The sequence below is a fragment of the Saccopteryx bilineata genome, chromosome 2 (genome assembly GCF_036850765.1).
Source record: "Saccopteryx bilineata isolate mSacBil1 chromosome 2, mSacBil1_pri_phased_curated, whole genome shotgun sequence".
NCBI lineage: Eukaryota > Metazoa > Chordata > Mammalia > Chiroptera > Emballonuridae > Saccopteryx > Saccopteryx bilineata.
Genome location: NC_089491.1, coordinates 388252863 through 388277824, shown reverse-complemented (window position 1 = coordinate 388277824; position 24962 = coordinate 388252863). Strand labels below are relative to the sequence as shown.

General features: G+C 56.2%; 1 protein-coding gene across 3 annotated transcripts in view; it reads left to right on the top strand.

The window, feature by feature from the left end:
• The window catches only part of GAS7 (growth arrest specific 7), a 213791-nt gene that overhangs the window by 43812 nt on the left and 145017 nt on the right, over window positions 1-24962 (top strand). Inside the window, exon 1 of one of the 3 annotated variants that reach the window (XM_066264279.1) lies at window positions 5397-5493. The exons of 1 other annotated variant lie outside the window; for it this stretch is intronic. The gene's annotated coding sequence lies outside the window, so the exon portion shown is untranslated. Of the gene's footprint in view, window positions 1-5396; window positions 5494-19052; window positions 19126-24962 lie in introns of those variants that run through there. One more of the 3 variants, XM_066264278.1, reaches the window with a different exon arrangement.

Sequence of the window (24962 nt, the reverse complement as noted above, 5' to 3'; positions counted from 1 at the left end):
GCCACTAATTTATGTCCTTGCTCTTTGAACTCTCCCCCTGCCTCTGGATGGGGAGGGGCAAAAAGTCTCATCTCTCCGTAAATATGACAGCGTGGAGTCCCTGACTCTGAACTGGGGCGGGTGGGGGGAGGGAGTCTCTTCTCTCCGTAAAGATGACAGCGTGGAGTCTTCCCCGCTGTTTTCCACTCATGCCCGTTGCTTTGATCCTCTCCTGAAAATTTCATTTCCGTCCCGGAGCTGAGGCATGCAGCTCTGCGCGGTGCCTGCCCATCCCCGCCTTTGGCCAGCTGACATCCTATCAACCCCCCCTCCCCGATTCTGAGGCCTGGGGTTGTCGGCACCGCACACTGTGTGCTCCCTGGGTGCGGAGCTCGGAAGGAGGTGCCAGGGCTGTGGGTGGAGAGGCCAGAAAAAGAAGGCGTTGTGCCTGCACTGCCAGCTCATTTCCCTCCACGTGGAGACAGGAAAGCACTTTACAACTAACAGTAAAAGGTGACATCGGAAACATAAACACGTGCAAACCAGCAGAGCGTGGCTGCGCCCCACCCGCCCAGCTCCCTTACTAGTTTAGGAGGACTCTCCCTGGCTGGCCGAGTCCCCGGTCTTGATCGTGGCCGGCCAGTCCGAGTAATGGGCAGAGAGGCAAAACTGGAGAGTTCTCGAGGGCTTAGTGTCAGAAGGAAGAGAGGACGGACGGGCCTGGAAGGTGTGTAAGCCAGGGTCTGTCGTCCAGCTGTCCTTGGTGGGAGGACGCCCACAGGGAAGACAGAGCCAGGCGGTGGTGGCTGGCGTGGGAGGGATTCCAAGACCTTCTCAGAAAGGGAGGAAGGAGATGTGGGCGGCCAGCCGCTGTTGCTCGGGAGTCGGCTGGCAAGGGAAGGGCCGGAGACTTTAAGTTCTGTTATGAATGAAGGTGTCCCCCAACCCCCGCCGCCACCCCCCTTTTTAAAGAGACTTGAGTTAAAAATCAAATTGCTAGCCCTGGCCGGTTGGCTCAGTGGTAGAGCGTCAGCCTGGCGTACAGAAGTCCCGGGTTCGATTCCCGGCCAGGGCACACAGGAGAAGCACCCATCTGCTTCTCCACCCCTCCCCCCCTCCTTCCTCTCTGTCTCTCTCTTCCCCTCCCCCAGCCGAGGTTCCATTGGAGCAAAGATGGCCCGGGCGCTGGGGATGGCTCCTTGGCCTCTGCCCCAGGCGCTAGAGTGGCTCTGGTCGCGGCAGAGCAAAGCCCCGGAGGGGCAGATCATCGCCCCCTGGTGAGCAGAGCGTCGCCCCCTGGTGGGCGTGCCGGGTGGATCCCGGTCGGGCGCATGCGGGAGTCTGTCTGACTGTCTCTCCCCGTTTCCAGCTTCAGAAAAATACAAAAAAAGTCAAATTGCTTTTGAAGGAAGTGTGGGTTCCCTGAGCGATGTTTCCTCCAGTGTGGAGAGGAGCCTGGGCCACAGCCGTGCAGACACACAGAGGGAGGATGGGAGCAGTCAGCTGTGTGTGTGTGTGTGTGTGTGTGTGTGTGTGTTCAGGTGTGAGTGTGTGTTCAGCTGTGTGTGTGTGTGTGGGAGCAGTCAGCTGTGTGTGTGTGTGTTCAGCTGTGTGTGTGTGTGTATGTTCAGGTGTGAGTGTGTGGTGTGTGTGTGTGTGTGTTCAAGTGTGTGTGTTTGTGTGTGTTCAGGTGTGAGTGTGCAGGGCGGGGTGGGGTTGAAGCGCAGGGATTCAGAATCGCTGGGTTACAGGGCAATGCACTTTTTAAGGAACTACCCGACCAATTTCCGAAGTCGCTCTCCGGCAGTTTCACGCCCCCTCTCCCCGGTGTGAGGCCCGTGTGAGGGTCTGATTTCTCCACACCCTTGCCAGCACTCGTCGGAGTTGTCTGTCTTTTTGATTCTAGCCGTCCCAGCGGGTGGGAAGTGGTGTCTCCCTGGTCGTTCTGACTTGCGAATGCTGACTGGGCGTCTTTCCCTGCGCTTCGGGCCGGCTCTCCTATCTTCTTTGGACAAAGATCTTTCCGGAGCCTGGGCCCATTTAAAAAAAAAAAAAATTGGGTTCAACAACAAGTGTCGTTTTATTGTTGAGTTTTCAGTTTTCTTTACATATTTCAGATAAACGTCCTTTATCAGCTATGCATTTGCAAAACTTTTCTCCCATCCTGTGAGGTGTCCTTTTCTGTCCCTTCCGGATGGTGTCTGTTGACTTTGGAAGCACAGGAGTTTTAATTTGGATGCCAGTTGTTGTTTTTAGTCACCTGAACTTTTGTGTCATACGTAAGAAACTGTTGCCTCACCCGACACCGTGAAGACAGACACCTGTATTTCCTTCTAGGAGCTCTTCTGTTCTAGCTCTTACATTGAGAGCTTTGCTCTCTTTTGAGGTAGTTTTGGAAATGCGGAGAGAAAGGCCCCCAGCTCTATTCTTCGTGTGTGCTCATCTGCCCCAGCCCCGTGTGTTAAAAAGGCTGTTTCTTCCTCATCTTCTCGTCCTGGGACCTTTGCAGCGAAGGCGTCTTGTTCTGGTGCGACTTACATAAGTCAGCGGGTGGGGAAACACCTTCTCAGCTGTGTCTCCTGACCCACAGGGAGAAATCAGACCCATCAAGGATCATTTCTATGAAAAGATGCTTTTGTTTGCAGTTGTAAACAAGATTTCCACCAATACTTTTCGTCGAAAATAAAAACAGGCCCCGGGACCCTGCTGTCGGATACATAGGAGAGAGGAGACCTTGCGTGTTCTGTTCCGGCCCCGTGAAGGTGAGTGGGGGTGAGCGGGAGAGACCTTCCTCTCAGGTATACCCGGCCACTGCCTCCGCGTGCTCTGGAATCTGACGTCTGTGGGTTGAAAACGGGAGCTGAGTGCATCAAGTGTGGGAGTCTGGACCGTGGGTCTGTGCGCTCAGGGTCCCCCTGTCCCAAGCACCCCCCCACCCCACCCCCAATGGTTCCTCTGCAGCAGGAGGTCAGCGTAGGGACAGCCTGGCAGAAGGAGCAGTCATTTATGGACACTCCGCATGTTGCTTCTTGGCCTTGATTTACGAAGGGGATTAGAGAATAGTTTCCTCCAGGAGCCTCCACCGCAGAACGGAATTCTCCAGCAGACTGGGGCCTCTGCCTCCTACGTGTGGGCTGGGCAGCGGAGCCGCCCCGGAACCGCGGGTGTGGGCCGGGACGGTGCACGCATGGCCCCGTGTGTGACTCGGAGCCCAGGGCTGGGCTGCCAGGCCTGGCCCGGCTCCCTGGAAACCGGACCCGGAGCCCCCGCCGGCCCTGCGGCTCCTGGGAGTCCACCCGCACTGAACACCCAGGGCAGAGGATTAGCTCAGCCCCAGATGTTTGGAGCCCTGACTCAGTGTTTGCGTGTGCTCCGTCGAGAGCTTATGTGGCCCCAGAGATGGTTCTGGAATTGGCTCAGATCTTTGTGTGGTTCTGGCATTTCATCAGCATTTCCAGGGAGAGGCTGAGGGCTCCAGGATTCACTCAGAGCTGTCTGCCCTGGTCCATGCAGCCGGCTGTCAGAACCTGCCCCATCTTAGGGGCCTAGGGGAACGGAGACGGGGGCTCACATCTTGGAGGGGTATCCACTCAGAGCTAGCATCTTCAAAATCAAAGTTTTCAAGTCAGGTTGTCCTGTAGCAGCAGCCCCGAGGTTATGAGCGTAGAGTTGAAATGCTTTCGGGGCGCTGGGGGCGGGGGGAGGGAGGACTGTTGACGAGGAGGGTTCTGGTGCAAAGAGTGAGTGACGTTCCACGTGGTACTCCACGCCCAGGTCTCGTCCAGACCGTGGTGCTCATCAGCCAAGCCTCAGCCCCTGCCCCGTCAGCTCCCGGCTGGCCCGGCTTCGCACCGCAGGCTGTGCAGGAGCCGGAGGGCGACTTGGTAGCCCCTGGAAACCAGGTGTTGACCTGGTATCAGCTGGCACGGGGCCCAGGAGAGGCTTGTGCAGGCACTGCGGGCTTCCTCTCAGGTACACTGGGCCACTGCTGAGGGGCTGAGCCAGGCACTGCGGGCTTCCTCTCAGGCACACCCGGGCCACTGCTGAGGGGCTGAGCCAGGCACTGCGGGCTTCCTCTCAGGTACACCCGGGCCACTGCTGAAGGGCTGAGCCAGGCACTGCGGGCTTCCTCTCAGGTACACCCGGGCCACTGCTGAAGGGCTGAGCCAGGCACTGCGGGCTTCCTCTCAGGTACACCGGGCCACTGCTGAGGGGCTGAGCCAGGCACTGCGGGCTTCCTCTCAGGTACACCCGGGCCACTGCTGAAGGGCTGAGCCAGGCACTGCGGGCTTCCTCTCAGGCACACCCGGGCCACTGCTGAGGGGCTGAGCCAGGCACTGCGGGCTTCCTCTCAGGCACACCCGGGCCACTGCTGAGGGGCTGAGCCAGGCACTGCGGGCTTCCTCTCAGGTACACCGGGCCACTGCTGAGGGGCTGAGCCAGGCACTGCGGGCTTCCTCTCAGGTACACCCGGGCCACTGCTGAGGGGCTGAGCCAGGCACTGTGGGCTTCCTCTCAGGTATATCCAGGCCACTGCTGAGGGGCTGAACCAGCGTACAGAGCAGAGCCGATACCCACGATCACGGAATGCTGGGTGCTTTCTGATGGGGGGTGCATTTGCAGGTGTCAGGGGCCAGGTCAGTCACTAAGGTCTGAGGAGTTACATGCCACTGCAAACAGGCAGCACCAGCCAATCGTGGGCTCCACATGTCCAGCTGGAAATGTGAAATCTCTCTCTCTCGTAGTGTTAGCAATTGATTCAAGTTAAAAACGACAGCAAACGATGCAGTGCGCTGGCCAGAACTTACCAGCAGCAGCTTGGGTCCCACCTTCAGGGTGCCCCTCGACCTGCATCCCGCAGGAGCAGCCCGCATGCACACCCCAGTTTCTAGATGCCCTGCTCTGCTGCTGTGTCTGGTCAAGAGTCCCAGGACTCTCCAGTTGAGAAAACGGAGACCCAACGAGGTTAAGGATGCTCACCCGGGCAGAGCTGGAATTTGAACCCAGAACCAGCTGGCTCTATCCACTCTGCTGTCCCTGGGATGAGGAAAATCCGGGTCTGCTGGGTTCTGCAAGCCTCTTCCCTTCCTTCCGCTCAGACTGGCTCCTGGCGACCCACACAAGGCTGTTGGCTGGACCAGCGGCGAGCAGCTTCCCCGGATTCCGTAGACTTCTCAGGAACAGGAGGAAGTCTTGCGGGCGGGCGCTTGCGTGTGCACAGGTGCGCACACGAATTCTCTCTCCCTCTCCTCCCTCACACTCACTCATTATTCATGGATGTCCTTCCCCAGCAGCTCCTAGAAACTCCCTACCAGGAGAGGAGTTGCAAGCCAATCCTTTTCTCTGCCTGAAAATCCACTTCCCTTCCTAAGAAAGGCTCGCTTAACCCGTGCCCCGCCCTTGAGTTACCGAGCCAGCCGCTGCCTGTGAGTTGGTGTCCAGGGGACTCGGAGGGCACGGCCAGGCTCAGCCGCTGCTGCGGGCCACTGGGGATGAGGGGACCTCTTTGCCAAGGCGAGCCAGGTTTGACAGGAGTCCGGGCCGCAGACGGGCAGCACCCTCCGTGGTCAGACCCTGGGGACTCAAGGAGCTCACCTTGTCCAGGTCCCTCTGGCTTTGTGACAGGAATCAGGCATGGGATGGAGGTGGGGAAGAGGTTGGGAGGAATGGGAGGGAAGTGTAACTAAATAAAACAGGGTGGAGGGCTTCTACAACATTTATTAGCTAAATATTTTCTGGATGGTTTCATCGTCTTTTAAAGCTGGTCCAGAGGGAAGGCTCAGCTGACCCCTCACACCCTAGCCTCATTCCCGGCACCGCCCGGACCCCACCCAGCCCCCCACTTCATCCAAGTGAGAAAGAAAGAACAGCCCCCTCGTGTCCCTGTTTGTAATCTGATACACGCAGTTGTGCAGCCTGCTTTTCCCCTAGCTGCTTGTTTATGGAACACCCGTCCTTGCCAGTGAGTGTCTGTGAAGCCGTGGGGTGTCAGTGTCTGCCGTTAGTTCATGGTGGGGTGCGGTCTTATCTAAGTCCCCCAGTGATGGGCCGTGAGCTTGCTTTTCTGTTTGTTTGTTTTGGTTTGGCTATTATTAAAATCACCCAAGCTGACGTTCCCGGTGACGGCATCTCTTTTGCTCTGAGATGAACTCGTGGAAGGCAGATCCACCACACTGGCGGCCCTGGAGGTTTGCCCGACGCAGGAAGCCCCCTTCGCTGGCCGGGGCTGGGACGCGCGGGCCGAGAGGGAGTTCTTAGCTTAGCGAGATGCGTCACCACCTGCACACGGCGCCGTGGGAGCTGGGTGAGAGGGAGGCCACCTCTGCCTCCCCTCCGCGGGGCTCGTGCCTGTGCCCGTGTGTGGGGTGTCCAGGACGTCTGGGCTCCCTCTTTGGGGGTTCGGGGAGGGACTCTCATGGAGGCGGTGGTTCCGTTCGGACTCGGCTCCGTGGGTCTCCGTTAGGACTGGCGTGTGTGAGCTGAGTCCCTCAGGGTGCGCGGGGGGCCGGCCTGCCCCGGACCATCCCTCTCCTTGTCCACTTGTTGACTGGCCTTTCCTTGTCAAAGGCTTGTGCAAGGCCACGCCAGAGGGGCCGGTCCGAGCCGGGAGCCATGTGGCGAGCCCTCTGGGGCATAGTGAGGGCTCTGTTCCCTCCTCCGCCTCTCCAGGGGCCTCCATTCACAGTGAGGAGAGTCACGCACTCCCCCTCGAGATAAGAATAGAGCCCGACTGTGCCCCAGGACAGAGTCCAGCTTCTCAGTCGGCCCTCCGAGACCTGGCAAGGGCTCCCAGATGGCACTGGCATGAGGAGGCCCTGGCTGCCTGCCCTGCTGGCCCCTTGTGCATTGTGTGGCTGGACACTGGGCGCAGTGTGCACGCGTGGACGCTGCCCCCCACCCCTGCTCCACCTCACCGTCTCCAGGCCCGGCTCGGGATGGAGGGGCTTGGCCGGGAACCAGCTGCCGCAGGGCTCTGCCACGTCCTGTCCTCTCCCCGGGGCGTGGCCTCCATAACTCCCGTCAGGGGAGGAAGGAGCCTCGCTTGGAGGGGGCAGCAGGCTCGAGGAGAGAGCCAGGGGCTGGGTGTGGAGGCAGCAACAGTCCGGGCCACCAGCGGCCTCTCGTGCAACCCCAGGGGACAGGAAACAGGAACCAGCAGGGGCCACAGAGTGTGGGAGCGGTGAGCGGTGACCGGGCAGACGTGGGGGCTTCCATCCTTAGCCCTTCAGCTCAAGTGGCACAGCCTCACCTGAGTGCAAGGGCAGGTGGGACCAGCCACTGTGAGCCAGGCTGGGGGCGTGGAGGGCTTCCCGCCCCCCTGGGATCACCGTGGGCGATCCCTCCTGCACTTTCTAGCTTTCCAAGAGTGGTTTCCGGGACTAGCAGCTGGGGGTCCACTCAGGCCCCACCTCACTCCTGCTGAGTCAGAGCCCCCACTCCCTTCCCCGCCCCCTGTCTGTTTAAGGCGCTCTCCTCCAGCGAGATCCGATCCGAAGATCCAGGACCACACTCTAAGTAGGGTGCTTGGAAAAGAGTCTCCGTGCTTTTCCGGGTCTGACAGGTGGCTCAGAGGCGTGTCCGGGGCTACATAGGGAAACACCGGAGGGTACGGGCCCATCTAAGAGCATTCAAATAAAGAGATATACAAAATATCTGTGTGTTTGAACATGGAGTCTCCCATTTGGCCTTAAAAAAATAATGACGATCTTCAACCTGCATGTGTTCCCCATTTCCGTGAATCCTACGCTCCTCGGCTTGTGTTTTGGGTCTCTGGGTGAAAGCAACAAGACTTGCGGTGATGTGTGGGTGCGTGGAGATGCGTCGGGAGCTCGGGCTTGCCCCTCTCCCTTCTGTGGCTGTTGAGCAAACCGAGCCCATCCACCCGGAAGGTGGGGGGTGAGGCTGCCCTTCGGCCGGGGCGGCCCTGCTGGGCCAGGCCAGGGGCTCCTCGCGGGGTCTGAGCAGAGGGGTGTGTTTTGAGTGAAGAAGGAGATCGGGGTCCTTATCTCAATGTGCCTGTGCCCGGGAGGGAGGGGAGGCCGGGTTTCTGAACGATGCCGGCTCCGGCCCCCTCCTCCCTCCCAGGGGGAGCGCTCTCTGCAGTCGCGACCGGGCAGGCGGGGGAATGAAAGCGCAGAGGAGGTCTGCTCCTGAGCCCTTAGGAATTTCTGCAGCAGCACCCCCTGCGTGGGGCAGAGGGGGCCGGGGGGGGGGCAGGACCACCACTGTTTACAGAGGAGGGAGCCCACTCTCCGAGACTTAGGACACTCCGCGGATGAGCAGAGTGGGGTCCCCTGATCTTCTCTCTCCGTCTCACCCCCTCAAAGGGCTGGGGGGCTGACACCTGACAGAGAGGGGCTTTGGCCGGCGCTGTCTGCGTAGGAACCGTGCGCGAAGGCCTTCCCGGCCGCCCCGATGCCGTTGGCAAGAGGCCAGGCCGTCACCGCGCGTCCCTGGGGGCTTCGTGCCGGGGGCCGCAGAGCACCCAGCAGCCGTGGACCCCCCTCCCAGGGCTCTCCCGGGACATGAGACTTCGTGCTTGCCGAGATGACTGTACTGTGCTTAGGGGAGAGCTGTTGAGATTTTTGGTGGGGTGCCATGCCACCCAGGAATTTTCCAAGCTTGAGACTTTGTTGGGAGGGGCGGGGTTGGAGAAGCTTATGAGAGAGGTTATGAGGAACAAATAACAATAAGTATAGAGTTACATCTTCAGCACCTCCGTGTTGCCTGTATTTACCATACTTTCTCAACCAATACGTGGGCCCGCGGCTTCATAGGAAGATAGAGTATTTTAACACAGATTGGCTGATTGAAAAATATTTATTAATAAAGACAGTGTTTCCATAGCTTTTACTATATTTCAGGAACCATTCTGAACACTCACTTAATCCTCACAGAGAGCCTGTAACTATTGCCAGGCCCATTTTACACATGGGGAAAACTGAGTCGCAGAGAAGTTACATCATTTCTTCAGTGTCACACAGCAGTGACAGGGTTTGTACCCAGGCCATTGCTCTCCAGAACCCATGACCTAAGCCACTACATCCTCTTTCTTTCTGTTCCCTCATCCCATAGAGGAGAGTGGCGGACCCCAGCCCTGGAAGCTCTGTCACACCCCCATCCTCCATGCCTCTGCACACCCAGTTTGAACCACGAGGTGGTTCCCCAGTTTGAGGTCCCAGCAAGCCTTCGCTTCCATGTGGCTGCTGTGAAGGGGGAGACAGAATGAGGATGGGAGGATTCTGTTACCCGTTTCTCTGCCCGCCTCCTTTCCCCGCTCCCAGCGTGGTCAAGGGGCCCTATCCACTTCCTCCTGCTTCACATCTCCCCCTGCCTCGACCACCGTCGCCCGCCGACCTGAGTCAGCAAACACCACTCTCTTCTCAGCGGCCAGAAGCCGCAGCTCAGGGCTTGGCGGGAAGCTGCCCACACAATGTCCCTCCACTGCGCCTGGTCCCCATCCCAAAGCACCCACCGGTGTCAGCGCCTTCTCAGCTCCCTCGTGCGCGCCAGGCTGCAGAGCCAGCGTCCTCTCGAGACGTGCCAGCCGCAGTACCGAGTGGCCCGGTGGCCGCCGTCGCCTCTGATCCGAGTACCTCTGTGAAGCCGTTGAGGTGTGAAGGGCTCGGAGCCGCTCAGCCGAGAGTCATTCTTGTGTTTTGAAAACCAGACCCTCCCCTCGTGGTCTGGCATCGAGTCCTGGTTTAGCTAAACCTTTGGGGTGATGCAGTATTGGGACGGGAAGGAAAAACAATAGCACCCCCATCTTCTCAGGTCCCCACAGTTATCCGGGGAGATGAGACTGGAAGGGGCCAAGGGAGGTGGACAGCAGCTGGACCAGTGCCTGGTGGCCGGGCCTTTCCTTCGGTGGCTGTGCTATCCACCGGGGCCTGGGGCCAGCCTGGGGCCAGCCGGCTCGCAGCTGGAGGTGCTGTGGGAAGAGACGGAGAGTGCAGAGGCCAAGAGGCTGTCAGGGCTGTGCACCGGGAGTCAGCCCTGACTCTCCTCCAACTAGGAACAGCCTTCGTGCTTGGCTGGCCTGTAGCCTCCCAGCGGTCCGCGCTGCTCAGAGAGTTCCAAGTTGTGGTCAGATGTGTGAGCTGCCACACTAGTTTGGTCTCCTAGGTGCCAAACGGGCGTAGGCATGACATCCTGCTCTGCCCATGCTCTCCCCCAAGGCAGCTGTGGCCCTGGGAGGCAGGAGGAAGCCAACCCCACCTGAGAGGGGCGCTCAGATCCGAGGCACCGGCGGCCGGCCGCGGGGCCACTCCAGACTGCGGCTGGGACCTCTCGAGAGGACGTTGGCTCTGCAGCCTGGCACCGGCGAGGGAGTTGAGAAGTCCTTGAAACCAGTGGCTGCTTTGGGATGGAAACCAGGCGCGGTGGAGGGACGTTATGTGGGCAGCTTCCTGCCAGAACACTGAGTTGTGGTTGCTGGTCACTGGGAAGAGAGTAGTGTTACCTAACCCAGGTTGTGGTGGTGATGGGAGGGGGCGCAGCGAAGGGGAGCTGCGAAGTAGGAGGAGAAAGGTCGATGGGCCCTTGACCAATCATCAGACCCTCTGGGAGGACACGGGGCCTCGTTCCAGCGTGTGTTATGTTTCATTGTGATTAGCGTGCTCACAGGAATGCTGTTAGTGAGTTTCTTCTCTCTCGTAACCCTTCTAGAATCAGTTGCCTTCACTTCTATCTCCATGAAAACAATGTAAACTTTAGGAGAGAGGGGAGTGCCCGGGGCAGGCCTGCGGTGACCATTCAGTAACTGTTTGATGAAACTGATGAAGGAATGAGTGGCCAAAGGAAGGAAGTGAGCAGAAGAGCTAGGAAGGTCTGCAACTGTAGCTCAGACGCCATTGTAACATCTTGAACTATTTAAAATTGTTACCCTTCTCTCCAAATTCCGGTGTCCCCTTCCCTCACTGAACTCCTGATTCCTGTAACCTTGTTCTGTTTTTTTCCCCTCCATCACCTTTTAATGTTCTTTATGGTTTACTCATATATTGTTTTTATGGTTTACTTAGATATTGTTTTTATTTTCTGCTCCCGTCCCCCTCCACCACCACCACCACCCCCTCCCCTGCCCCATTCTGGAATGAACGCTCCATGAAAGCAGGATTTTCCCCCTTCCCTTTTATTTGGTTGACTAGCACGCCCCACAATGTTTCCAAGCAGTGCCTAGCACTTGGTAGCATTTGATACATGGTTTGTGTATGTGTCCTTGATGAACGGATGAAACTTTGTATATGTATCAATGATGAGTGGATGAAACTGCCCAGGAGGTGAAAATGCTTGCAGGAGACATCTCTGCTCGCGTCCCATGAGTGGGGAAGACCTGCGACCCTGGGAGGTGCTCACACTGTCTGGCCACCTGTGTGTGGCCTTGCTTTGTCCTCATGATCTTCTGGGCACTTGAAGTAGGACCACACAGACACTGCCCCAGCTCAGACCTACAGAGGTTTTCCAGACTCCCATCCGGAGGCTTCCGGGGCCCACCAGGTAAAAGCAGCTAAGGATTTTGGAGTCTCTGGTAGGACCGCATTCCTGAATGCCTCCCCGCTCCCTCCTTCCTCCCCCACAACTCAGTTCTCAGCCTATGGGCTGTGAGAAAGGGGAAAATATTTGGTTGAGCAACTGAGGGCCAAGGTAAAATCTCTGTTTACGCAGCCTCTATCTTGTCTTGCAACGAGTGCCCGGCTCAGACTTAATCTGGGGCCGTCCCGCCGTCTCCAGAGCCTGGGTGCTTCCCATGACTCGCAGGATCCAGTCCGGACCCACGTCCTCAGCGCCGTGGCTGGGCCCCCGCCCGGACCTCCGGCTGCACTGCCCCTCTGCCCCGGGAGAGCCTTCAGCGGTGCATCAGCGAGTCCATTGCTAATCCTTGCTCACAGATTTACTTTCGACCTCCTGACTGGTGTATCCAGTTGTTGACCTGACACCTCCATTCAGCCTGTCCAGAAGGTCACACCCGGTCTTCCCTCCCCGGCCTGGGCCACCCGCACAGCCTTCCTACTCAGAAAGGGGCAAGCCTGTTTTTTCGGCTGTTTGGGTCAGATCCCCCGCCCCCTTTTCTCTCCCATACGTACTGAGTTTGGTCTGTCAGGTAATAAGCATGTTGACACCTCTTTCCAAGTAGATTTAAAAAAAACAAACCCACTCCTCTACCCCTTCACCCTCCCCAGAGCCCTCATCTTGGTCCGCCATCTCGGAGTCCTTGGACCACGGCAGTCGCCTCCAGTTTCTCAGGCTGCGGTCTGTTTTTTTCATATACTGAGTTTGATCATGTCCTGAGTCCCCTCAGAACATCCCGGTGGGTCCTGGGATGGCCGGAGCAGAGGCTGAAGACAGCTCACAGTGGCTGACAAGGAGCTCCATGCTCAGGCCCCATCCTGGCCCTGGCCTCTGGGTGGCTCCTGCCACTCACCCCACTCCCTATTGTCCTGCACCCTGACCTCTGGGGTGTCCCTTCTGACCTCCCAGGCACGCCTCCTCCTTTGGGCCTCTGCAGCCCACATAGTTAACTGCTTGCAGTGGACTGAGTGATGGGCTCCTCTAGGTGTCTGGGTCTTTATCCTCAGAGCTTGTGACTGCTACGTTACGTGGCAGATGGACCTTCATAGGTGTGATTAAGCGGCAGATCTTGAGATAAGGGGAGGACCCTGGATTATCTAGGTGGGCTCAGTGTAACAGCAAGATCCTAATAAGAGGCGGCAAGGGCCAGGGTCAGTGTGCGATTCGACAGCATAAGCAAAAGTGTGAGTGACACGAGGAAGGGGCCATGAGCTAAGGGACGCAGGCGGCCTCTAGACGCTGACAGAGACAAGGAGTCCGGGTATCCCCTAGAAAGGGGGAATCAGCCCTGCCAACCTCGACCGTAGCCCGCTGAAACTCATTTCAGCCTTTGAACCCCAGAACTGTCAGAGAATACATCTGTGCTGTCGTTTTAAGCCCTTCAGTTTGTGACAGTTTGGTACGGCGGCTGCTGGAAACGAATTCACTCCATCTCCGTGCTCACCCTGCCCTGCCCGTCTCTGCAGCCTGTTCTGTTTTTCCTGCTTCATCAAGACTTACCACCTTCCATCAACACTGGACCGTGTACCTGTCTCTCAGGCTTGTGGCCCATGCGTCTGCCCTCACGAGAATGGGAGCTCCCCTGGGCGACAGATCTCTGTCTCGTTGACGGGTGCAACCCAGGACCTGAAACTGTGTCTCTGTGTGAGGCGTTCAGCCGCTAGTTGCTGAGTGAATGAATGAGTGGATGAATGAATGAATGAACAAACGGTTTCTGGGCGTGGACTTGCCCCCTCTTCCTACCCTGTCCTCTCTGCCTGGGTCCTCCCAGTGCATTGCAGTCTCCCCTCTTCACAAGGTCTCCCCAGGAAAGATGGTTGCCCTCTAAGTGCCACGGTGCTTCCTGTTGATGGCTCTTACCGTGCGCCCAGTTGCGGTGAGCGAGCTGGCTGTTTGCCGAACCCCACTCTGCCTCGGGCACCCCCCTCCCCCGACTCTGCGTGTCCTCCGAAGCAAGTCTCACAGCAACCAGATACTCTAGGGGAATTTGTTTTGTTTCTTAGATAGCGTTGTCAGAGGCTAAGGGACCCCTGTGACCTAATTCATCAGAGCAAGATAAAGATGACTTAGAGAGGGCGGGTCCTGCTTGAAGTTAATACATGGCGGTGGCCATGTCCAGAGGCTCCAGGGCTCAGACCTCCTGGGGCGTCACCTCCCAGCTGAATGACCTGCTGGGGGGCTCCTTCTCCCCACTGCCACCCCCAGGGACAGCAGGGCAGTTGGCACGGCAGACATGGTCTTAAAGGCAGACTGAGGGGTTGGTCTTGCTGTTAACAGCGGCTTGTATGGAGGATGGGGCATTTGGAAGAAAAAAAGGAAAGGAAAAAAGGTAAGGAAAGGTTGTAGGTTTGGGTGAGCAAGTGGGACAAGCATTGTGGGCCCATCACAAATGGTCACCTCAGGTTTGGGGATCCCAAAAGAGTGTGACACACAACCAGGGAGGAGCCAAGAAGAGAAGGGGAGGCCTTCTCCCTCGAGGGTCTGATGCTTGCTTCCCGAAGACGCAGCTGCAGGCTGTAAGGGTGACCAGCCGGCTGTTAGGAAGACTCCTTCCTGCCGTCTTCCTTGGGGAGGACAGATTTTGAAACACTTCCTGCGTTGGTGGGGGAGGTGACATCGTGCCCCCTCCCTGCAGACTGCCGATGAAGTGTGGTTAGTTGTGAACCCACAGCTGTGCGTTTGCACCACGCCCCCTGCCCGTCCACCCTTCCCTCCCCGCTTCTCTGCCCTGGTCCTCCTCCTGCCCTGCGGGCGGTGACTCACTCAGCTCTTGTGCAACAGCACAGGCTCTGGTTCTCGGAGAAGGGCTGCCTTCCTCCGTGCCATTAGCTCCCCCCCAGGTTGATGCCTTTTGAGTTGGGCTAATGCTTTCCACATTTTGGGTCTGAAGATTAGTGTGTGGCTGGCTCATTGCTGCAACCACCAAAACCCCAGTGCCCAGCGAGGGTCTGGCATGGAGAAGGCGGCCGGGCAGGCAGACGGGGACAGCGTGGAGCTGCCCCTCCGCGGCTGTCCGGCCTTCAGCCGGCCAGGCCCCCCCTTCCTGCCTCCAGAGGGAGGCCGTGGGCAGAGCGCAGCCCCCACTTGAGGCTTGCCCGGGACCCGTCCTCACGCCTGTTTCCTGCCAAGGGCACGCATCTTGGAGTGGCGTGATGAGGCAGTTGCCTCAAGCCTGTGACTTCCCACTCGGGAAGTGAGAGGCAAAAAGTGTAGGGTGTGGAAAAACGTTATCTCTGCGGCTTTAATAGCTGTCACACAACTGTGTGTGGTTTTCTTTCTTCTTTTTTTCTTTTTGCAACAATAATATTACCTTCGTTACTATGGCATTGTTGTGGGGGTGGCTAATTGGACCCAGACCTGATACAGGCTGGTATCTGGTGTCCATAGTGATTATCGGACGGTAGCCATGGGGCTTGCTTTCATTTCTTCCTGGAGTGAAAGGCTGGCAGAGGATCCTTCCACAGTGGCGTTTGGCAGTGGCTGCGGGGCACCCTGCCCTCCAGGGGCTGCTGGGGTGTGTTGGCACCAGGGTCGGAAACAGAATCTCAAAGCTGGGATTTAGACAGGGGAAAGATGGTCCCTGCTCAGTTCCACGGTTGATGACAACCTGGATGTGCTCAAGGCTGGGGGTTTGGGAACTCCTCCTCAGAGACCCTGGACCACAGGGGAAAGGGCATCGCGACAGGGAGAGGGAACAGCGGCGCCCTGGCACCCCTGGGAGCTCACCGCTGTGCAACTGGGACCCCGGGCCTGCTCCCCTGGCCGACGCCGTCTTCCCACTGAGATGGTCGGTGCAGAAGGGCGTGGACGGGCGTGTTTTAGACTGTTTGTGGCAGAGACATACGCAGAAAGGAGTATTTGTTCATTTCACCCTTATTGAGTAGGTGATCCATCGATCAGGTTTGATATTTGCAAGGTCCTAAGGAATCGAGAATAGAAGTTGGCCTCCATGTGTTCTGTCCCCTACCCGTCAGTTCCCTTCTCCAGAGGCAAACGGACGGACCGTCTCCTGCAGTGTTTCAGAGACAGTGCAGGCGTTTTCCTCCGAGCCCAGGCGGTAGCTCCCACTTTCTTCTGCACCCTGCTGTTGCTACATTTTCTTTCTTTCTTTTTTTTTTTTAATATAACAATGTATCTTGTAGTTTAGTCAACAGAAAGCTCTTCCTCATTCTTTGTAATGCCCTGGAACTCATTTCACTGATAGGCGTCCGGGTGGCTTCTGATCTTCCCCTTCCATTTTTGCCTGCTGAGCAGAGATACCTTCTATTTTCGCCGGCTGAGCAAGATCCCCGTGGACGTCCAACGACGTGCCGCACATGGGTGGACGTCTCTGAAGGATCCAGTCCTGAAGTTGAAAGGCTGGGAAATGATCTGACTTTGGGGGGTGGGTATACCACATAATCAACAGTTCAAAGGCTATAGAGATGTTTACCCAAAAACCTATGGAGTTTTACTGATCCATGTCACCCTGTTAAATTTAATTTTCTAAATAAAATGGAAAAGAAAGGCTGGAGCAAAGAGAGGAAGTGTCTGTAGTTTGGATAACAAGGCCAGGTTGCCTTCAGCCAGGCGGGTCCAGCTTACCTGTCCCCCGGCAGGTAGTGAGGAGGGTCCATTTCCCCACAGCCTCGCCGGCACGGCGTATGTTCAAACTTTTAAATTTTCTGTATGGGAAAGTTTCGTGTCTTTTCTTTCCGGTGCCCCCTCCTGCCTCCCATGGGGAAGGGGGCGGTGAGTGGGTGGGGCCCCTCCAGGCTGTCAGGGCCGCAGGGCTCAGACCCTTCATCCCGAAGGCCCTTCCTGGAGAAGCAGTCGGGTTCACATGCTCACGGCTCTCCAGGCAGAACTCCCTCTTGACATTTGAATTTTCTGCTCGTGATAATGTTGCTAGAATTCGTTTCCCACGTGCCTCGCTCTGGTCTTTTCCTACTTCGTCTCCCTCCCCTCCGCCTCCCCCCTCCCGGTCCCTGCCGGAGTTCCGGCTCCCAGCTGCGGGCTCCTCACACTGCTGCCTCTGCTTCTCACTTTCCAAAGAGCCGTTGTTGTTGTTGTTGTTTCTTCCCAGTGAAAAGCCAGACTTGGACAGATGTCTCTGGATACCATTCCCAGCTGCGCGTCTTAAGACACACGCTCGAGAATGAGTTCCAGGACGGACCCGCATGTGGTGGCCACAGTTCCCCCCTCTACGTGTTTCTAGTCAGAGGCCTGGGGGGGGGGAGCTGCAGCCCAGGTGCTCGCGGAGAGGCTCTAAGCACAGTCTAGAACCTTCTATGGCGGCGGACATGTTCTGTATTTGTGCCACCAAATGTAGTGGCCACTAACCTGTGGCACTTGAGAGATGGCTAGTAGGGCAGAGGAATGGGGTCTTCACTTTTATTTTTAATTAATTTATATTTCAACAGCGGCGTGTGCTTAGCGGGTCAGCGTGTTGGAAACGGCGCCCCTGTAAGCTATGCGTGTTTTGGGGATGAGAGCAGGAGTCTGAGAAGCGGTCTGTTTGTTCTGTTTTCCCTGCAGGTCAGGCTGCAGCAGCAGCTCTCTTCTGAGCTGTCCAGGCCTGGTGACTTGTTTCTGGATTTTATATATTTCCTTATTGGAAACACAGTTGGGGTTAGGCCACCGGGCCCACCGAGGAGCGCCCCAAATTGCACCTTAGAATATCGGCCTTCCTTGAGGAATTGCAGTGTCCACAGATGTAACAGCGGGCACTGGGCCAGGCCCTGTGGGCACGGAGGGGAGGGGAGCAAGCCAGCCCTGTCACGGAGGGGAGCCGAGCAAACCAGCCCTGGCCAAGCACGGTGTCTGGTGCTGTGAGTTAAAGACAGATGCATGCATTCAGAAAATTACAACCCTCGTACACTTAGAACTTTACCTTATTGAGAGGGATTAAGAAATACAAATTACCAGTTATAAGAATGGGCTCTGGCTGGGTGGTGCAGTGGATAGAGCTTCATACCGGCACAGTGAAGTCACAGGTTTGATCCCTGGTCAGGGCACATACGAGACGTGACCGATGAGTGCACCACTAAATGGAACAACTAAGTGCAACAATGAGTCCATGTTCTCTCTCTCTTTCTCTCTCTCTCTCTCTTTCCCCTCCCTTCCACCCCTCCCCAAAAATCAATGGAAACATTAAAAAAACCACAGGGAAGTAAAGCACAGCACAGGGAATAGCGTCAGTAATGTTGTAATAACTATGTATCATGTCAGGTGGGTGCTAGGTTTATTGGGGTGATCACTTCATAAATTATATAATTGTCTAATCCCTATGGTTTACCTAATACAATATACATCCCCTATAATTGAAAAGCAAATGAAAAAATAAAAGAACTTTACCATGTGGTAAGAAGAGGAGGTGTATTCCTTTTCTATTGATGTGTAATGAATTGACACAAACTTAGCTTAAAACTAAACGTTTATTTTCTCATCGTCCTGCAGGTCCACAGTGTGAAATGAGTTTCAGGAGGCTGAAACTGCAGTGTCTCTGGGTTAATGCCTGCTGGAGGCTCTGTGGAGAATCTGTCCCTTTTCTTTCCATCTTTCAGAGACTCCTTCCTGGGCTCCTGGGTGCCCGTTACATTCCCCTCCCCCCATTCTCACAGAGGCTCCTGCCCTCTGCTCTCCCTGTCCTGCCTCTGAGGACCCTTGTGAGTGTGCGCTATACACTCACCTGTCATAACCAGGCAGAACCGTCCCATCTAAAAAGGGTTTTTTTGGATTTTGTTTTGAGAGAGAGAGAGAAACACCAATTTGTTGTTCCACTTATTTATGCATTCATTGGTTGATTTTTGTACATGCCCTGTCCGAGGATTGAACCTGAAGCCTTGGCGTATCAGGATGATGCTCTAACCAACTGAGCTACCCGGCCAGGTATCCAGGGCCTAAAAATTCTTAACTTAATCATACCTGCAAAGTCCCTTTTGTCATACAAGGTAAGATTTGCAGGTTCCGGGGATTAGGATGTGGATATGTTTGGATGGTCATCTTCAGCCTGTCCCTGGGGACCATTCAATACCTGGGCAAGAACGAGCTGGTGTGGGAGAAGCCGTGTATCATGTCGCTCCCTTCCCAGGTGTTCTGAATTGGTGGACATGCAGGACTTGAGCAACTCACTCTGCAGGTCTGATGCTCATAAGCAGTGGATCTCAAATTGGGTAGGTCTCCGAGTCACTAAGAAAACTGGACAGGGACAGAGGCCCAGACTGTAGTCTACCTCGCTGAACCTGCACCTGGGTGTGTGTGTGTATGTGTGTGTGTGTGTGTGTGTGTGTGTGTGTGATTAACTTTCCAGGTGATTCTGATCCTCAGCCAAGCTTGAGAACCACTGTTACTAGTACTAAGCTCCGGGATTATGTGCGAGCATGCATGTGGAAGGTGGAACCCCTCGTCTTAGGTGAGTAAGTGCCACGGCGGGGCCGCTCACAGGAAGCGCAGGAGGAGGCCAGGGGAGGGGCTGGTGTCGGCAGAGGAACTGCCACCTGTGCCACACCTGGCAGGCGGGAGAAGGTGTGGCTTCCCCGCGCAGTAGAGAGAGGGCTACAGGCCGAGGGGAAGACCTTGCCTACCGGCAGCACTGAGGTAGGGGCATGCACACCACAGCCGGGGACATGGAGGCCATTCGGGACCAGACGGGGCAGGGAATGGATTTGCTAAGAAGAATTGCGGCCAGATTAACCTCCGTGTGTTTGCAGGGTTGGCGGGCGGGCGGAGGCAGAGGCAGGAGGGAATGGGGCGAAGGCCCGGAGAGGGTGGTGGCCGGGAACAGGGAGAAATAGCGATGTCTGTGAGAGACGTCAGAGGGAACAGGGACCGGACACGGGTCTAACAATGGATGCATGCTAACTGAACAGCGCGGTGTCAGGCACTCTGCCCCACGGGCACAGGCAGAGGAGCTGAAATGGGGTGGTGAGCCGGATGGATGAGGTCCCTGGTTGCATAAGTGTGCTTCGGGGTGGGTGGCATGGTGGAGTTGGGCAATGAGCAAACACAAACAAACCAGGCAAGCATTCGCCAGTGGGAAGTGCTGTCAGGCTCAGATTGCTTCCTGTGATTGGGAATAACTAGCAGGTGGCTCCTTCAGGCTGGGTGCTCAGGGAAGGCCTCTCCGAGGAGGTGACATCTAAGCTGATGTATAGATCCAGCCGTGGGAAGAGGTGGGGGAAAGTCGCTTCAGACACGGGGCGGCAGTGAGTGCGAAAGCCGTAAGGAGGGACAAACCTTGCCCCATCCAAGGAATAGCTAGAACAGCACCGTCTAGTAGGACATTTTGCAGGGAGGGACATGTTCTGTATCTGCACCAGCCCCATGTGACAACGGAGCACTTGCATTGTGGCGAGTGAGACTTAGGAACTGAATTTCTCATTTTATTTTCGTTCCAGCTCACTTAAATTTGACTTTAATCAGCCGCACGCTAATTGAAGTGTCTAGCGTAGCGAGCCGCACAGAGCTGGAAGGCCAGTGCGGCACACGGTGAGGAAGACAGAAGCAGGCAGGCTTCAGGGCTCTGTAAACCAGGCTCGATGGTGTGGATTTCTTTTCCCCAAGAGGAGGCTGAAGTCCTCGGGGGGTTTCACTTAAAGGTGGATGTAACCCGATGAAGGTTTTGTTAGTTCATTCTGGCTGCCCTGCTGAGAATGAACCGTAAAGGATGAAAAGTGGACCAGGGAGACCAGTTCGATCTTTGTGACCCTACAGGGAAGTGTCGCTTTTGCCTGGGGAACAGAGAGGCCCCAGTGGGGACGGAGAAACAGGGGTGGATTCCGGACCAGCCTTTGTGGTAGACCTGAGGGGAGTGGGGAGAGATCGGACGGGGAAGGGAGAGAACTTGTTGGTCCTGGTAATTGGGCTTCATAAGCAACAGGACGGACAGTGCCGACACTTGCTAACATGAGGCGGGGGGAGCAGGGGCTTTTTGGGGGGTTTGCTTTGTTTTTGGAGGTGAGGAAGATGCTGTCTGTCTGTCTGTCTGTCTGTTTTTGGACCGGTTAGATTCCTGCTGAGGATCCATGCAGAGATGGCAGGTAGGCAGGGAGGCAGGGGAAGGTCCAGGCCAGCAATGTGAATTTAGAGTCATCAGGAAATAGCGGGTGTGTACAGCCACGGAACAGGGTCAGGCCCCTGAGGAGAATGAGTAGGTAGGAGAGAGGGGCGGGGCCAGCAGGTTGCTGCAACATCTCAGACCGGGGGCGTCGGGGGAAAGATCCCGGAAAGAGACTGCTTGAGAAAGCCCATGAGAAGCCATGGTAGCCAGGAGATGTCATGGTGTCCAGATGGAGGGCGTGTGGAATGTCGCTGGGCGGCCAAGGATGCTAGAAGAGTTCAGAGTGCCCTTGGGTTTGGTAACAACAGCATGGAAGTCACTCATGGCCTGAGGGAGCAGGCTCCGTGGGTGGGCAGGGGAACTTCGCGTTAGGAAAGTAGAGGTCACGGCTATATGTAATTCTCGGTGACACTGTCTTCAGTGACGAGAAGTGAAGGAATAAGACCAGAGGACTAAGGTCAAAGTATCTCTCTCTCTCTCTCTCTCTCTCTCTCTCTCTCTCTCTAGTAAGAGTTCTGCGCTTAGTGGTAGACAGCCAGTAGGTTGCCTTTGATAGGAGGACAGCTTTTCAGTCTCTGTGACGGGAAGGAAGGCTGAGAATGTGGGTACTAATGGGACGAGGATGGAATTTGGGCAGTGGGTTGATGACTGGTAACTGTCAGATTGCTGTGACTGAGTGGAGCGTGAGCAGGCCCACCATCTGAGGAGGAGTCTGAAATGGTTGTTTTGCAGATGGGAAGCAAATCCGTGGGAGGAGCTGCGGTGGGGGGGGGGGGGGCTGGACGGCTGGCCCTGGCCGCAGCGGTGCTCCTGGCACTCGAATGTGCAAATGAATCGCCTGCGGCTTGTTAAAATGCAGCTTCTGCACTCTTGGGTCACGCTGAGATGCAGGGCCCCACAGCCAAACACAGGGAGCTTCTGCTCCCTTGGATCACGCTGAGATGCAGGACCCCACAGCCAAGCACAGGGAGCTTCTGCACCCTTGGGTCACGCTGAGATGCAGGACCCCACAGCCAAGCACAGGGAGACCCGCCACCCCCTGACATCTCCGGGAGACGCCTCGGTTCTATGGCCACCCAATCACATTTAGGGCCACGTAGTAAGAGTTGAGTATCTGTTTGAGATGTGTGGCAATCCATTTAGAGTAGATCTGCTAAATGTTAGGATTATATGGGGCACTTAAAAAGGGGGCCTGAGGGTTTTGATTTTGATTGAGATTCTGAATTAATTGGTGTGGATCCCAGCCACCCTCCTTCTTAAAAGCTCTCCTGGTGATTCTAATGTTTTATTCAGGGTTGAGAAGCACAGGTTTAAAATACCAGGTCAAGGGGATGGCCATGGCAGTGGGTGGCCAAGGTGGGGGTGGAGGCAAGCCTGCCCCTAGGATGTGTGGGCCCCTTGTCTGTGTAAACAATTTGAGTCGCCCCCAAACCAACATGCCAAGGCTATTCTAGCTGCTTGGTGTGACAGTCCCAGCAGGCTGGCCTTCTGGAATCTCCACGTTGTCCGGGATGACTCTGTTGGTACATAGTTCAGAGCTCCTCAGGGCATCTGGTCTACCGTGTGTTTGGGGTTGATGGGTCCCCATGAGGCTGGGGGAAGGGTCCCTCAGATGGTTTTGCAAGCCCCTGCTGGCACCAGGCACCTTAGAAAACATCAGAGCAGGCACTCCAATGGTAGGTCCCCTTGAGTCGTGCAGCCCAGTCATGAACAACGGTGACAGAACAAAAGGATTGAGAAGCTGAGAAAGCTTTAACTTATAAAATAGATCCTGTCATCCAGCTGTCAAAATCCATGACAGGAATCATGGAAAAAGTCAGGGACTAAAGCATTTCTTCATGTGGCAAGGAGCTGATGCCTCCCCAGCCAGCGAGGACAGGTCCGCACGCAGCCACATGAAGGACCTTGGAAGTAGATTCTCCTCCAGTTAGCCTTGAGGTGACGGCAGCTTCTGGCCAGCACCTTGACTGCAGCCCCGTGAGAGATCTCGGGTAAGGCTCCAGGTCTGGGTAAACTGTACCCAGGTCCCTGACCCACACTACCCGAGATGGTAACTATCAGCTGTGTGAAGCAGTTAAGTGTTGGGTGAATGTGTTAGACAGCAATGCACACCTCATAGAGGAGGCCAAGGCAGCAGCATCCAGAAGTCTTCGTGGTTTGGCTTTCCTTCCCTCTGTGTTGGCTTCATCTTCTATGTTAGCAACCCCCCTCAGGAGGATTCTAAAAGCTCTCAGTAACTCCAAAGAGACAAGAAAGGAGAAAATCAGTGGGCAGCTTTGGAATGGAGCCAGGGGTGATATGGTTGGGAGGTGGGGTCAGCCCCACGTTCACCATATGGACTGAGTAAGGACCAAGAGCGGTACCCAGAGCCCCGGCTGGATAGCTCGGTTGGTTAGAGCGTCGTTCCTGCACAGAGGTGGCTGGTTCAATCCCCCGGTCAGGGCACATACAGAGACAGATCGGTGTTGCCCTCTCTCCCTTCCTCTCTTTCTAAAATCAATTAAAAAAAAAAAAAGAGTGATACCCACAGCAAATCAAGGTTGGTCGATTCTAGATTGTTACCCGAAGAGGCAAACTTGAGATACGGAGGTGATGGAACCCTGGATGTCAGCCCGGGCGGGGTGTGCGAGAGCTGGTCTAGCTCCCCGGCAGAGAGAGAAGCTACATCAATCAGCCACAGAAGTCAGTGGACACGTCTCCAAGGTGGGAAGGCACAGGCTGCCAGGCGACTCGCGGGGACGAGGGCTCAGAAAGGCCTGTGGGCAGGGGTGTTGCCTGTGTTAGCTGGGAGAGCGCCTGTGTGTGCCCACATCCGCGCAAAGTCATCAAGACGGGAGCGGGACGCTAGCACCAGGCCAGGCAGTGGAGAGCGTCGGTTCGTCTGAGGAGTCTGACAGCAAGGTTTTGATCATCTGTGCCAACGGGAGACAAAATTGAAGGTCGGGCTAGAAATCTGATGAAATGGATCCCAAAAGGAAGACTGCCAAGAGCTGATAAATTACCCATTTCAACATCCATTAAACCTGGGTAATTCCAGCAAGCCTTCCTTTAAACAAAAGTTTCTGTTTCCTCCTCCTGAGCCGTTAGAACTATAAAAAGGAGGGGAATACATGGATTCCAACCTCCTCTTCTCTCTCTTTCCTTTCCTGGTCTCTAATGTCGAGGCTAACGAGCTGGACTCCTGTAAGAATATTCCCGAGGCCCCGCAGGAGACGAGAGGCAAGTCCTGTCCTCCACTGTCCCTGTCACAGGGCTTTTCGTATGCAATGGAGGCTGAGAGTGTCCAGTGAGTCGAGAGGGAGTCCGCTCAGTGTGCTGTCAGGTCTGGGCGGATGTCAGGTTTGGGAGCATACGGCTCTGGGAAGGAAGGCTGGGCAGAGGGCGCTGTGTGGACCGCACACTTGACTGGGGCACCCTGGGACTGAGCTTGCAGAAGTCACGGAGATTCAGTTTTCTTTTCAAAATCAAGTGGCGTGGATTCGGGCATGTTTGGGCGGGTTGCTCTGCCTGGGATGGCGGGCTTTCGTTTTTTTGGGGGGTTTTTTGAAGTGAGAAGCAGGGAGGCAGAGAGACAGACTCCTGCATGTGCCTGACCAGGATCCACCCGGCATGCCCACCAGGGGGCGATGCTCTGCCCATCTGGGGCCTTGCTCCGTTGCAACCAGAACCATTCCAGCGCCTGAGGTGGAGGCCATGGAGCACCTGGGTCCAACTCTGCTCCCGTGGAGCCTTGGCTGCAGAAGGGGAAGAGAGAGACAGAGAAGAAGGAGAGAGGGAAGGATGGAGAAGCAGATGGGTGCTTCTCCTGTGTGCCCTGGCCGGGAATTGAACCCAGGACTTCAACATGCCAGGCCAACATTCTACCACAGAGCCAACCGGCCAGGGCCTGAAGGCACTCTTTCTGATCGCACTAGGCATCTCCATCTCACTGGGCAGCACGCAGGGGTTTGGAGGATTCAGCTCGTGCTTGAGCATCCAGTTTGGCCGCCTAAAACAAAAATACTGGGGTGTGGAAGGCACGTTGGAGGGAGAATTCAGGAACCCGGTTCATCGCTCACTTTCAGCACCTGCACGGAGAGGGCCGTGCCCCAGCGCCAGGCGAAGAAGCAGGCTCCCGCCGAGTCCACCCAGGGCGACAGAAAGATACCCGTCTCTCAGAGTACTGGATACTGTGACCGTGTTTAAAAACTTTTCATCAGCCAGAAAGGTGTAGGAAGACCCTGCCTGCTCAGGTTCCGGAGTTTCTGGTGGAGTTTCTGGTGGAAGCCACGCAGGGTTTTTCTGCAGGGCCGGGCCCCGTGGAACCTGTTCCCCAGGGCTCCGGAGGAATGCATCCCGACTGCAGTGGGCTGGTGTCCCAAGCCCTAGCTGGTAA